The sequence below is a fragment of the Rhinopithecus roxellana genome, chromosome 3, assembly GCF_007565055.1.
Source record: "Rhinopithecus roxellana isolate Shanxi Qingling chromosome 3, ASM756505v1, whole genome shotgun sequence".
Taxonomy (NCBI): domain Eukaryota; kingdom Metazoa; phylum Chordata; class Mammalia; order Primates; family Cercopithecidae; genus Rhinopithecus; species Rhinopithecus roxellana.
The window spans coordinates 40,100,235-40,114,780 of record NC_044551.1 but is presented as its reverse complement, the minus strand read 5'-3'; positions in this window follow the sequence as shown (position 1 = coordinate 40,114,780).

Sequence of the window (14,546 nt, the reverse complement as noted above, 5' to 3'; positions counted from 1 at the left end):
TTGGGAGGCCAAGGCGGGTGTTCGAAACCGGGGCCAACATGGTGAAACCCCGTCTCTACTAAAAATACTACATTAGCCGAGCATGGTGGTGCATGCCTGTAGTCCCAGGTACTTGGGAGGCTGAGGCAGGAGAATTGCCTGAACCTGGGAGGCAGGGGTTGCAGTGAACCGAGATCACGCCATTGCACTCCAGCCTGGGCAACAAGAGCAAAACTCCAACTCAGAAAACAAAACAAAACAAAACAAGTCAAATGACTGTGGCCTCCAGATTTAACTAAAATTATTACATGTGGCTGGGCACAGAGGCTCATGTCTAATCGCTGTGCTTTGGAAGTCCGAGGTAGGAGGATCGCTTGAGTCCAGGAGTTTGAGAACAGCCTGGGCAACATGATAAAACCCCATCCCTACAAAATATTATAAGAATTAGCCAGGCGTGGTGGCATGTGCCTGTAGTCTCAGCTACTCAGGAGGCTGAGGTGGGAGGATAGCTTGAGCCCAGGAGGTTGAGGCTGTGGTAAGCCAAAGTCGCACCACTGCACTTCAACCTGGGTGACAGAGTGAGACCCTGTCTCAAAAGAAAAAATTATGTATGGGCAGTCATTGGATTAACTGACCCAGCAACCATTGCCCCTGAGTTAACAGGAATCACCCTATACCTCTGCCTCTGAGTAGCTTCATGTCCCACGGCTGAAGACTATCATCATTATTATAATTTTTGTCACAGAAAATGGCAGTTAGAATGTACAAGCTGGTGTCTTTGCAGGAGTTCAGTTTGTACGCTCAGTCCACCAGGAGGAGCACCATCCCCATTTCGGGTGTAAGGTGACCCGCAGTAACGCAGGTGTGTGGGCTGAAATAAAATTTTGGATTCCTTTTGCTTGGGGTGTTAAGAAGAAAGTATCATATATATCAGAATATATAGCAGCTCCTGACCAAAGGATGGAAAAGGAGTAGATATTGTACTGGAACCAGGACTAAAGAAACCTGTTTCCTTATTTGTGGTTTGAGTTAGTTGTCTAGAAAAAGCTCCAATTGCTCATCCTGTATTCCAGCCCCAACTGTTCATGATCTGTGATTCTGTAATGTGTGAGCATCAGCTCCCAATAACTCAGTCTTGTCAAAGGAGAACTAAAAGGAAAACTGTTTAAAAAGAGCAACAGGGGAAGACCAGAGAAGAATTTGAGTGAGGAATGAATTGGTCTGGGAGCTGATGGGTAAGGGTGCAAGCCCTGGCTTTGGAATTTAACATATGCTCTCGGACAGCCACGTCACTTCTCGCCCTTGGTTTCATTATCTGTGCACGGATGTGGGCACCACTTCAAAATAAGGATAAAATTATGATCACTTGATTTTGGAATATTTCAGACTTACAGAAATGTTGGAAGAGTAGTATGAAGAATTCCCATATACTTTTTGCCAGTTCCCCAAAGATTAGCACATTTGCTTTATCATATTCTCCTTCTTGCTCTGCATGTGTGTATTTTAATGTGTATATATATGTGTGTGTGTGTAAATATATATATACATATATATTTTGTTTTTGTTTTTATTTTCGACAGTCTTACTCTATCACCCAGGCTGAAGTACAGTGGTACGATTACGGCTCACTGCAACCTCTGTCTCCCAGGTTCAAACGATTCTCCTGCCTCAGTCTCCTAAGTAGATAGGATTACAGATGTGTACCACCACACCTGGCTAATTTTTGTATTTTTAGTAGAGACAGGGTTTCACCATGTTGTTCAGGCTGGTCTCGAACTCCTGACCTCAGGTGATCTGCCCACCTTGGCCTCTCAAAGCCCTGGGATTATGGGCGTGAGCCACCGAAATGTACATATATATTTATATCCCCATACATATATGTTTGAGGGATGTGTGTATTTTTTCTGAGCTATGTAAGAATAACTCGGATTTATTTTAAATACTTTGTTCTTTTTGAGATTTCATTCGAAAGGTTCAGAGGATAAGAAATATTTGAAAACTACTGCTAAACTTTTAGTGCTGACTTTTAGTAATTTTTCTCATGCTGGATTAAAATAGCTGTAGCACTCAAATATGCTGATGAGGCCATACTCAATTAAATAGTGATTTTTAACATGAAAATAATAGTGTGTCAATAGGGTGACTTGTTGGTAGAGATTGTCATACAGAGATTTTCAGTTCTCTCATTTTACAGATGAATAAAATGAGACCCACTGAAAAGAGAAGATTTGCCCAACATTCCACAACTTTCTATCAGATATTTTCTCTAGCACATTAGCATATTTTGCATACACATAGTAAGGGATCGTGTAGCAAAATAATAATAATCATTGTTTACTTTGTGCCTGGCAATGTGCTAATCATTTTGCCTTCCTTATTTCTTTGAGTTGTTGCAACATCCATGCTTCGTAGGTATTATAATCCCCATTTTACAGATGAGAATGAGGCTCAAAGAGGCTCTTGTTTATTTATTTAATTTACAACTTTTAAATTTGGGGGTATATGTGCAAGTTTGTTACATGGGTATATTATGTGATGCTGAGGTTTAGGGTATGAGCGATCCCATAACCCAGGTAATGATCACAGTACCCAATAGATGGTTTTTCAACCCTTGCTCCCCTTCCTCCCCCGTCTAGTGGTCCTCAGTGTCTACTGTTCCCATCTTTATGCCCAATGTTTAGCTCCCACTTATCAGTGAGAATATGTGGTATTTGGTTTTCAGTTTTTGCATTAATTTGCTGAGTATAATGGCCATAGCTGCATCCATGTTGCTGCAAAGGATATGATTTCATTCTGTTTATGGCTGCATAACATTCCATGGAGTATATGTACCACTTTTTAAAAATCCAATTCACAATTGATGGACATTTAGGTTGATTTCATGTCTTTGCTATTGTGAACAGTGCTGTGATGACCATGCGCATGCATATATCTTTTTGGTAGAATGATTTATTTTCCTCTGGTATATACCCAGTAGTGAGATTGCTGACTCGAATGGTTGTTCTATTTTTAATTTTTTGAGTAATCTACAAACCGCTTTCCACAGTGACTGAACTTACTGTGAACCACTGTTCCACCAACAGTGTATAAGTATCCCCTTTTCTCCACAGCCTTGCCAATATCTGTTTTTTGTTTTGTTTTGGTTTGGTTTGGTTTTTTACTTTTTTGTAGTAGCCGTTCTGACTGATGTGAGATGGTAACTGTTTGTGGTTTTGATTCACATTTCTCTGATTAGTGATGTTGAGCATTTTTTCATGTTCGGTGGCCACTTGTATGTCTTCTTTTGAGAAGTGTCTGTTCATGTCTTTTGCCTACTTTTTAATGGGGTTATTTGGTTCTTTTGCTTGTTGAATTGTTCAAGTTCCTTACACATTCTGGATATTAGATCTTTGTTGGATGCATCGTTTGTGAATATTTTCTCCCATTCTGTAGGTTGTTTGTTTATCCTGTTGACAGTTAATTTGGCTGTGCAGAAGCTCTTTAATTTAATTAGGTATCACTTGTCAATTTTTGTTTTTGTTGCAATTGCTTTTGAGGGCATAGTCATAAATTATTTGTCAAGGCCAATGCCTGGAATGGTATTTCCTAGGTTTTCTTCTATGATTTTTATAGTTTCAGGTCCTACATTGAAAGCTTTAATCCATCTGGAGTTAATTTTTGTATATAGTGGTAGGTATGGAGTCCAGATTTATTCTTCTGCATATGGCTAGCCAGTTATCCCAGCACCATTTATCTATTGAATAGGGAGCCCTTTCCCCATTCCTTAATTTTGTCAACTTTGTCAAAGATCTGTTGGTTGTAGATGTGCAGTTTTATTTCTGGGTTTTCTATTCTGTTTCATCAGTCTATGTGTCTGTTTTTATACCAATACCATGCTGTTTTTGTTACTGTAACCTTGTAGTGTAGTTTGAAGTCAGGTAATGTGATACCTCCATCTTTTTTCTTTTTGCTCAGGATTGCTTTGGCTACTTGGGCTCTTTTTTGGTTCCAGATGAATTTTAGAATAGATTTATCTAATTCTGTGAAAAATGACATTTGTAGTTTATAGGAATAGCATTGAATCTGTATATTGCTTTTGGCAGTATGGCCATTTTAATTATATTGATTCTTTAATCAACTCCCTTAAGAACTCCCTTAAGGAGTTGCCACACCCCAGAGATGTTGGTATGTTGTATCACTGTTTTCATTTATTTCAAAGAATCTTTTGATTTCTGCCTTAATTTTGTTGTTTACCTGATATGATTTGGATTTGTGTCCCCACTTAAATCTCATGTTCAATTGTCATCCCCCCCAGTGTTGAATGTGGGGCCTGGTGGGGGTGATTAAATCATGGGGGTGAATTTCTCATGAATGGTTTAGTACCATCCCCTTGGTACTATTCTTGCAATAGTGAGTTAGTTCTCGCAAAATCTGGTCATTTAAAAGTGTGTGGCACCTCCCCCTGCTCCCAGAACCAAGCTCATGCTCTTGCCATGTGATCTGCCTGCTCCAGCTTTGTCTTCTGCCATGAGTAAAAGTTCCCTGAGGCCTCCCGAGAAGCAATGTACAGCCTGCAGAACCATAAGCCAATGAAACCTTTTTTCTTATAAATTACCCAGTCTCAGGTATTTCTTTATAGCAATGCAAGAAAGGGCTAATACATTACCCAAAAGTCATTTAGGAGCAAGTTGCTTAGTTTCCATGTAATTGTGTGATTTTGAGATATCTTCTTGGTATTGATTTCTATTTTTATTCCACTGTGGCCCAAGAGTATGCTTGGTATAATTTCTGTTTTTTAAAGTGTATTGAGACTTGCTTTATGGCCAAGCATGTGGTTGATCTCAGAGTATGTGCCATGTGCAGATGAGAAGACTGTATATTCTGTGGTTGTTTGGTGGATTATTCTGTAGATGTATATAAGGTCCAATTGGTCAGGGGTCAAATTTAAGTCCAGAATTTGTTAGTCTTCTCCCTTGATGATCTGTCTTACACTAAGTGGGGTATTAAAGTCTCCCACTATTACTGTGTGGCTAAGTGTTTTCACAGGTCTGGAAGTACTTGTTTTATGAATCCAGGTGTTCCAATATTGGGTGTGAATGTATTTAGGATAGTAAGTCTTCTTTTTGAATCGAACCCTTTATCATTACGTAATTCTCCTCTTTGCCCTTTTTTTTACTGCTGTTGGTTTTAAGTCTGTCTTATCTGATATTAGAATAGTGATCCTTGCTCTTTTGTTTTCTGTTTGTGAGATAGAGCTTTCTCCATCTCTTTATTTTGAACCTATGGGTGTCCTTACATGTGAAATGGGTCTCTTGAAAGCAGTTATGTTTAAGTATTAATTTTTTTTATCCAACTTCCCACTTTGTGCCTTTTCAGTGAAGTGTTTAGACTGTTCACATTCAAGGTTAATATTGATAGGTGAGATTTTGATCCTGTTGTAATGTTGTGAGCTGATTACTTTGTAGCTTTGATTCTGTAGTTGTGATATAGGGTCTGTAGGAGATGTAGTTAAGTGTGTTTTTGTGGTAGCTGGTATCATTCTCTCATTTCCATGTTTAGAACTCACTTAAGGATCTCTTGTAAGGCCGGTCTAGTGGTAACAAATTCCCTTAGTGCTTGCTTTTCTGGATAATATTTTATTTCTCCATTGCTTATGAAACTTCGTTTGGAGGAATATGAAATTCTTGGTTGGAATTTCTTTTCTTTAAAAATGCTGAAAATAGGCTGCCAATCTCTTCTGGCTTGTAAAGTTTGTGGCGAGAAGACTACTGTTTAGCCTGATGGGGTTTCCTCTTTGTAAGTGATCTCATTCTTCTCCAGCTGCCTTTAAGATTTTCTCTTTCTCATTGACCTTGGAAAGTTTGATGACTGTGTGTCTTGTACAGTATCTTGCAGGGGTTCTCTGAATTTCTTGCATTTGCACGTAGACTTCTCTAGTGAGATTGAGGAAATTTTCATTGACTCTGTCCTCAAATATGTTTTCCAAGTTACTTACTCTCTCTCCTTCTCTCTCAAGAATGCCAATGAGTTGTAGGTTTGGTCTCCTTACATAAGCCCATATTTCCCATATTTCCCAAAAACTTTGTTCAGTTTTTAAATTCTTTTATTTTTGTTGGACTGGGTTGATTCAAAGGACTGGTCTTAAAGCTCTGAAATTATTTTTTTAGCTTGGTCTAGTTTGTTATTAAGGCTTTCAACTATATTTTGAAATTCCTGTAGTAAATTTTTCAATTCCAGAATAATTTAGTTCCTTCTTAATATGGCTATGTTGTCTTTCAACTCTTGAATTGCTTTACTGACTTCCTTGGGTTGAATTGCTACTTTCTCTCTTTTTTTTTTTTTTTTTTTTGAGACAGGGTGTTGCTTTGTCACCCAGGCTGGAACACAATGGCCTGATCATGGCTCACTGTAGCCTCAACCTCCCTGGCCGAACAATCTGCCTGCCTTGGCCTCCCAAAGTTCTAGGATTATGGGTATGAGCCACTGCACCCAATACCTCTTGAATCTCATTCTGCTTTCTTGTCGTTCTATATCCGTCATCTCAGACATTTTAATCTAGTTAGGATCCTTTGCTAGGGAGCTAGTGTGAACCTTTAGAGATAAGAAAATACTCTGGCTTTTCTCATGCTGATTCCTTCTCATTTTAGGGGGCTGGTGTTTCTTTATCTTTTTGAATTTGCTGTTATTTGGACGGGGCTTTTTGTTTCTGTGTTCTTTTTCACTCTTGGGGTTTGACTGTAGTATATCGTGTATAGTTGATTGGCTTCATTTCTGGCTGCTTTTAGAGGGCCAAGGCTCTGTTTGGTTTCCTTAGTTTTGGTTATTTACCTGCATTGGGTTTTACAGGTGTTGCTTGGTGAAGAAATTTATCTTTGTTTGCTAGTATAATTTAGGCTACAATCCAGTAGATAGTGCTTAAGAGTGAGGGCTGACAGATAGGCTGTTACTCAAATGCGTGCCTCTTTTGTGTTTCAGTGCCTTTGCAGTAGCACTCTAGGAAAGGAGGATGAGAGGGTAAAAGATGATCCCTTCAGCAAGTCTCTTCCTGGGCATTAGGAGTTCCCCCTCCAATCACTGGTGCTGCACATGCATTTCCTTAGCCCCAAGAAGGGCCCTGGCAGTTTGCACACCTTCCTCTCTTGGGGTGGCTTGAGCTGAAGGTTAGGTCACCAGGAAACCTGCAGGTCCCTAGAAACCTGCAGTTCCTCTGAGCTTGGCAGAGTCAGAGCAGGCTGTGAAGTATGTCTGTGGATTCAGAGAGATTTTAAAATAACTGTCCAAGATCCAATAGCTTGAAAGGATGAAAAAAACGTATTCAAATCCATGCCGTCAGGCTCCAGAGCCAGTACTCTTTATCTACCCCATGCACCTTCTTCACTCTGCATAGGGGATGGGGGCACTCACTCCATCTCAAACCTTACCACTTCAATACCTTCAAGGCAAAGACAGTTGTCCCAAAGAACAGGGACTAGGTCTTCCAGTTTGCCACTAGGGGCAGACTGCTGGAGTCTGGGATTTCTTGAAAGAGAAACACAGGAAAAATGGTAATGGTTACCATAAAACTGGACTTGAGAAAACCCAGTGGAAATAAAGCAAACAGCGAAACAGCCAGCTAGCAGAGCTCCACAATGGGTTCAACTTTCTGCTGACCTTCATCCTTTGGTGGATGGACTTTGTTTCTTTAAGAAGACAGCAGCAGCAGGAAACCCTTAGACTCAGAGGGGAATCGAGAGTGAGAGGGGCTCAGTTCTAGGGCTGAAATAACCACACAAGCATCTGAACCTCAGTTTCTCCATGTGTATAATTCAGTGGGGTGTTGGGTCTGGGGATGGAAGTTGGCCTTCTGCCCTCTGGCGTTCTCTGGAGCCAATGTTTGGGCTTAGTGAGAGAACAAGAATACTGGATGACCAGAGACGCTTAGGAAAGGAGAAGGAAGGTCCTTAGAAATCCTGTGGTCTGATGCGTCATTTTATACATGGGAACCTGTTAGGAAGGCTAACAGTGATTATCATAATAAAGTTCCTCCTCTAATAAGATAATATAAGCAGTGAATATTTCTTAGGTTCTTGTGATGGGCCAGGCACTGTGCTAGTGCTTTAAATGCGTGGTTTAATTCTTGCCACAATGTTACAAAGCAGGGATTATTATCTTCATTTTAAGGATAAGGAAATCAAGGCTTATGGTCACTCTAGCTTTAGGTTCTCTTCCCATAAAGTAAGAAAGTTGAACTAAAACAGCATATCTTCAGTCATTTATTGTATTTTTCTCATCAAGTCAGTGTTTTTTTTGTTTTTGTTTTTGTTTTTTTGTAGTTGTTTTTTGAGACGGAGTCTCACTCTGTCACCGAGGCTGGAGTGCAGTGGTGCGATCTTGGTTCACTGCAACTTCTGCCTCCTGGGTTCAAGTGATTCTCCTGCCTCAGTCTCCCAAGTAGCTGGGACTACAGGCACACACCACCACACCTGGCTAATTTTTGTATTTTTAATAGATACAGCGTTTCACCATATTAGCCAGACTGGTCTTGAACTCCTGACCTTGTGATCTGCCCGCCTTGGCCTCCTAAAGTGCTGGATTACAGGCATGAGCCACCGTACATGGCCAGGTCAGTGGTTTTAACATTAGATTAATTTTACAAAGAAGCATTATAATGCAATTCTCTCCATTTCCATTAATAGAGGAGAACATATATACATACATACTACAAATACATAATTAACAAAACAAACATTGTATGTCCCCTCCCCAAATTTATTACACACACCACCAAAGGCATGGAAATGCACCTTGAAAAACCACTGAATTAAATGACTTGTAAGTCTAGCCCTATATCTGTTTCTGTAAGAATGCAGAATTCTGGAGTCTGGTGAGGCCTGAGAGCTGGAGAACAATGCTTTTAAAGAGATATTCAGTCATGAAAAGAAACACCAATAAAAATCCACTTGCAAACAGGATGACCTCCAAGATATTTATAGCAACTGATTTCCAGGAAGGATTTGTTTGTTTGTTTGCTTTTTCCTGTCTGAGAACAGTTAGAAACCTTTCCAACCAGGAAAGTGGTAAGTGAATGACTTCTCCTTGAAGTGAAACATGGTAAGGGTGGATTTTCTTTTCTTTTTTTTCTTTTCTTTTCTTTTCTTTTTTTCTTCTACTTCCTTTTTTTTTTTTTTTTTTTTTTTTTTTTTTTTTGACAATGTCTCACTGTGCTGCCCAGGCTGGAGTGCAGTGGTGTGATCATGGCTCATTGCAGCATCAACCTCCCAGGCTCAGGGTGATCCTCCCACCTCAGCCTCTGGAGTAGCTGGGACTACAGGTGCATGCCACTACACCTAGCCAATTTTTTGTGTGTTTTTGGTAGAGACAGGGTTTCGCCTTGTTTTCCACTTTGGTCTTGAACTCTTGGGCTCAAATGATCCACCAGCCTCAGCCTCCCAAAGTGTTAGGATTACAGGCATGCGTGAGCCACTGCATCTGGCTGGGGTCGGGGTGGGGGGATACATTTTCATTGTTGCTCAGGCAGGAGGGCCCTCAGGAGGCAAAGACTATCTGAGGAGTTTGCATCAAGCCTCCTTTTACTTGCATTGCTTTTGACTATCAAAAAGAAGAAACAGTGGCAGCTATTTGATCTCAGTGCTCGATCTCCAAAACACTGATAACCAAGTGTTCAACAGGCATTTTGGTCCCCCGCATTACTGAGGACGTGGAAACCACAACATACATGTACACAGTGCTTTGGAGCTTTTGACTCAAAATGTGCGCTGTGAACCAGCAGCATCAGCATCAGCTAGAGGCTTGTCAGGAATGCAGAATCTCAGGCCCCACCCTGGATCTCCTGACTCAGAATCTGCATTGTAACAAGGCCCTCAGGAAATCTGTGTGCACATCAGACTTTCAGTAGTTCGATTCTGCTGGTCCAAAGGCCACACTACAAAGCAGAGATTCAGAGCAGCCATCTCAATACTTGACTGATCATCTAAACCAGCAGGGGAAATGTATTTCTACAGAAAGATTCCTGGGTTCTGAATTCCAAAGATTCACATCCAAGACAACCAAAGCAGAGCCTGGGAATCTGTTATCAAGCAAAATCTCAAGGTGATTCTGACGCTCATCCAGGTTTTGGGGAAATAACAACTTGCATTTATTTAGGGAACACTCACTATATACTAGGGAAATCCTGAGCTCTTTACATGTATAAATCCATTTGATCTTAACAATAGGTTTTGGAGATAGGTATTAGCATTGTCTCCTTTTCCACTTGGGAAAACTGAGGCACAGAGATAACTTGTCAAAGTTTGAAATGGTGGAGCTGTAATCAGATTTCAGGTAACTTGGTTCCAGAGTAGAGTTTCTCAACCTTGGCACTATTGACATTCAGGGCCAGATAATTCTTGGTTGGGAGGGGCTGTCCTGTGCTTTGCAGGCTGTTTTACAGCATCTCTTGCTTCTATCCACCCTGTCCAGTTATGACAACCAAAAATGTCTCCAGCAATTGCCAAATGTCCACTGGAGAGCAAAGTCTTTTCCAGTTAAGAACCACTGGTCTAAAGTCTATGCTTGTACCCACTCTGCTGACTCTAAGAACTACTGTGTTCTCACTTGCAGTTTTACACCAAAACAGCCCATCAAGAGAGAAGTTATTAGCCTTATTTTAAAAGTGTGACTTATCCAGGATCACAGAGCTCATAAGTGGCAAAGCTAGGACTCATATCCACATTTCAAACCTGTCCTTTCATTCTCACCCATGGTGGGTGTCAGGAGGAAGATTTGTGCCTCAAAAATGAGCAAAGTTGAAGGAGAAATATTTACTCCTGATTTCTCTTATTTCTTCAGGGCTTTGTCATGGATACCTACAGAATGATCTGCTCAGCAACCGTTCCCCACGTTCCTTAAATGACCTGAACCCCCTCTGTATCAGGTATAGTTTCTATTCGTGTTGCCCCCAACTGTAGGAGATTGATCCAGGGACGGCACCTGACCCGAGCTGAACCAATGAATTCCTTTCCTGAAATTTTGAGACCTGAGAGAACATCAGATTAGTCTCCTTCTGGTGGCTAAATTGTAAAATGTAAAACTCAGAAGCTGTGGACAGAGCCAGCTCACATCGAGAGAAAGAGAGAGGTATAAAGCCAATACACAGAGCCAAACTAAGCAGAGGCGTTGGAGTCCTAATGTGGGTCCACCCCTGGGTTGGTGTGACCTGAAAAGCCTGACTGCCTCAGGATCCTTTCAGGGCTTGGCTGTTCCTTGACACCTCCTAGAATCTTTCTAATAGTCTCTTTTTCCCCCAGTTACTTCAACTTGAGTTGAACAAGGGTCCTTAGTACAGTTTTTCCCATGGATAAGAAAATACCTGCTTGTTGAAACAAAACAAAACCAAACCTCCTTCATAACATTAATCTGCTCTAAAAATCAGATGATCTGGGCAAAAACACTGATAACCAAGTTCCTACTATTTTAAATAGGAGAAATTGTGAGATGAACATGCATCCCAAATACTCAACCAATTCTTAAGACGTAACTAAAACAAGCAAAATGCCAGTATGTAAGCAACAAACTATGACGTTAGTCTATGAATGCTTAAAACTTGATAGTAGGCTGGGTGTGGTGGCTCACGCCTGTAATCCCAGCCCTTTGGGAGGCTGAGACGGGCAGATTATGAGGTCAGGAGATTGAGACCATCCTGGCTAACTGGGTGAAACCCCGTCTCTACTAAAAATACAAAAAAATTAGCTGGGCGTGGTGGTGGGCAACTGTAGTCCCAGCTACTTGGGAGGCTGAGGCAGGAGAAGAGCGTGAATCTGGGAGGCGGAGCTTGCAGTGAGCCGAGATCATGCCACTGCGAGACTCTGTCTCAAAAAAAAACAAAAAACAAAACTTGATACTAAGCACAAATGAACATGGTTGTCACAAGAAATTGCTTTGTCTCTGGTCACATCCTCCACATCCTCTTTGTGGATGCTTGTTCTCTTTCCAAAGTGTCTGTGTGGGTCCTAACATTTAACTAAATCTGGAAGGTAAGACAATGTAAAGAATGTCTCAAGACATTTCCCACAGGTTGTTTTGTTAAATATGTTATATTGCGTTTGGGGACAGAAATGTAAACATTTCCTATGTAAACATGGGGAAAAATTGTAGTGAGAGAGATATATTCATTCCCTGGAGTTTGGGCATTACGCAGAAATTTTCTGTGTGATAATTCCATATATATGTCAAACAATACAGACACATATAAGAAAATAGCAACCTGAACTTTCCCTCTCTAGAGGAAATCATTGACAGTCCGGAGGACGTGTTTCCAGGCTTTGTTCTATACACACACACACACACACACACACACACACACTCTTCTCAAGGCGACGGCATGGGGTGGGGAATCTACCTGGAGGAGGTGTTGGAGGATGAGGATGAGACTTCCCAGTGTGGAGACTTTGTTCAGCACCGAGAAAGTAGGCAGGACACAGAGGCTCTGGAGGAACACCAGCAGCACCAGCAAGGGAAATGTGAACACTGTGTAGATGTGGCATCCACGGTGGGTGTGGGAATCACCACCCTTCTGCCCTGGCAGTCAGCTATGATCTCATCAGTTGTCTTGATCACCTATGGATAAAAAAGGATGATGTGAACCTTAGCTGCGACCTGCCTGCTCCCACCGTTGTGTCCTCCAGCCATTCCTGTCAATCTTCAGCCCTTAAAAGCACCAGCCTCTGGAGATTTTCTCACTCCTGAAAATCTTCTCTCCCAAAATTCCCTTCTTAGTGACTGCTCAGCCTTTAGAGACAATGTTCCCTCCAAACTCCATCAGGCCCCTACTCTTATAGCACCATTGCCTCTATAGGGCTTATCATGATTTGTAATTTTACACTAGCATGATTATTGCTAAATGTTTATCTTTCCCACTAGAATGTAAGTGTCTGAGGCAGGAACTTTATGTGGTTTGTTCACGGCTATATTACCAGCACAGTGGCCAGCTCAAGGACAGATATTCAACATGTATTGGTTGAATGAATTAATTCATTCATTGAAAGAGAGTAGTGAAATTCTGAACAGGGACAGAGAGATGACCTAGGCATCTTTTTTTTTTCCCCAAATTATCTTTGGAGACTCTTTACAGAGTTTTTTGTATTGTTTATGACAGCAATAACATAAAATAAAATAGAAATAACCAAAATATCTGTCTTTAAGGACTTGGTGCATAAATTATATACAGTGAGTCCATGATATATCATTAAGCATGGAAAAAAGCAAACAGCATATCAATATCATAGTCTGAAAAATTATTATATATGCATGTTTGAATATTTATAAAAAAATGAAAAACTATTCACATAACTTTTGCTTTTTTATTTTTTATTCCCTCATTTTACAGATGGTCACATAACTTTTAATGTGTGTTTTTGCAGAAGGAGAAATATATGGAGACCTTTGATATTTTATAGTCTCATGCTATTGTTTGATTTTGTTTAAGAAAGAGGTGTTGCTTTTGTGTTCTGAGGGGAAAAAACCAACCACATGGATTTTATATCACTCAAGAGACATCATAAAAAATAAATAAGAGTTTAAAATGAAGATGAAAGATGGGCTTGTAGATTCATTTCAGAAAGGTATATTATATATTGGCAGTAGATATTATATTTATTTTTACACAGGATATATATGTATATACATACTTATGCAAACATAATATATTTATAAACGTAAGATCTAAGTGAACACAGTGCTTTGTGTCCTGCCTTAAGTGGCTATACCACTTGAATTTCTTCAAGCACTAGAATGTACAGATCTATTTGCTCAAAATACACATATAAAAATAACTTGCTGAGTACTTACTTTGTTTTAAGAGCTCCAAAGGAACTTGTCTACTCTCTATGAGCTCACAGCCTAGCTATAAAGAAGACATAACTGTATTCAAGGAAATCTGTAAATATATTTAAAGAGTAGGATTAAATTAAGAAGAGGAAAATAAGGTAGTGATTCCATTGTGTGACTCAGGGAATGATACCCAGAGGAGGTGAGCGTTTAGGATGGGTGTGATTTGGATACATGGAGATGAGAGAGGAGAAGGGAGCATGTTACCTATAGGAAAAACAGCATAAGTAAGGGCTCAGTGTTGGGAAAATGCACCATCTATTTGAGAATGGTAGATAGAAAAAAATGTACCATCTATTTGAGAATGACAGATAGCCCAGATGTGTTGAACATATAGAGAGAAGTAAAAGATCAGGCTGGAGGGCAGGAAGGGACCAGAGCACCTAGGGTCTTGTGAGCCAGATTAAGGTATTTGGAATATATCTTGTCCAATAAGGAGATATTGAAAATTTTCCAGTTGAAAAAGTATCCTGTTTCATCTGTTGTTGCTCAGAGACAAGGACCTGGAGTGTCCAAAGCAAAGATGATTTCACAGGCTTTCACGAACTTGGTTGATTTGGATGGAGCTGCTTGAAACTGAAGCTGGGCTATCTCGTGCCATCTTGTATTTCCGCTTGAGTTCTCTGCCCTACTTGTTTCAGGTTATCTGTCAGAAACATCAGGAACACACAGCAGAAGCCCAGCTGGTCCACAGCCAGGAAGAACACAATGTCCCTGGGCATTGG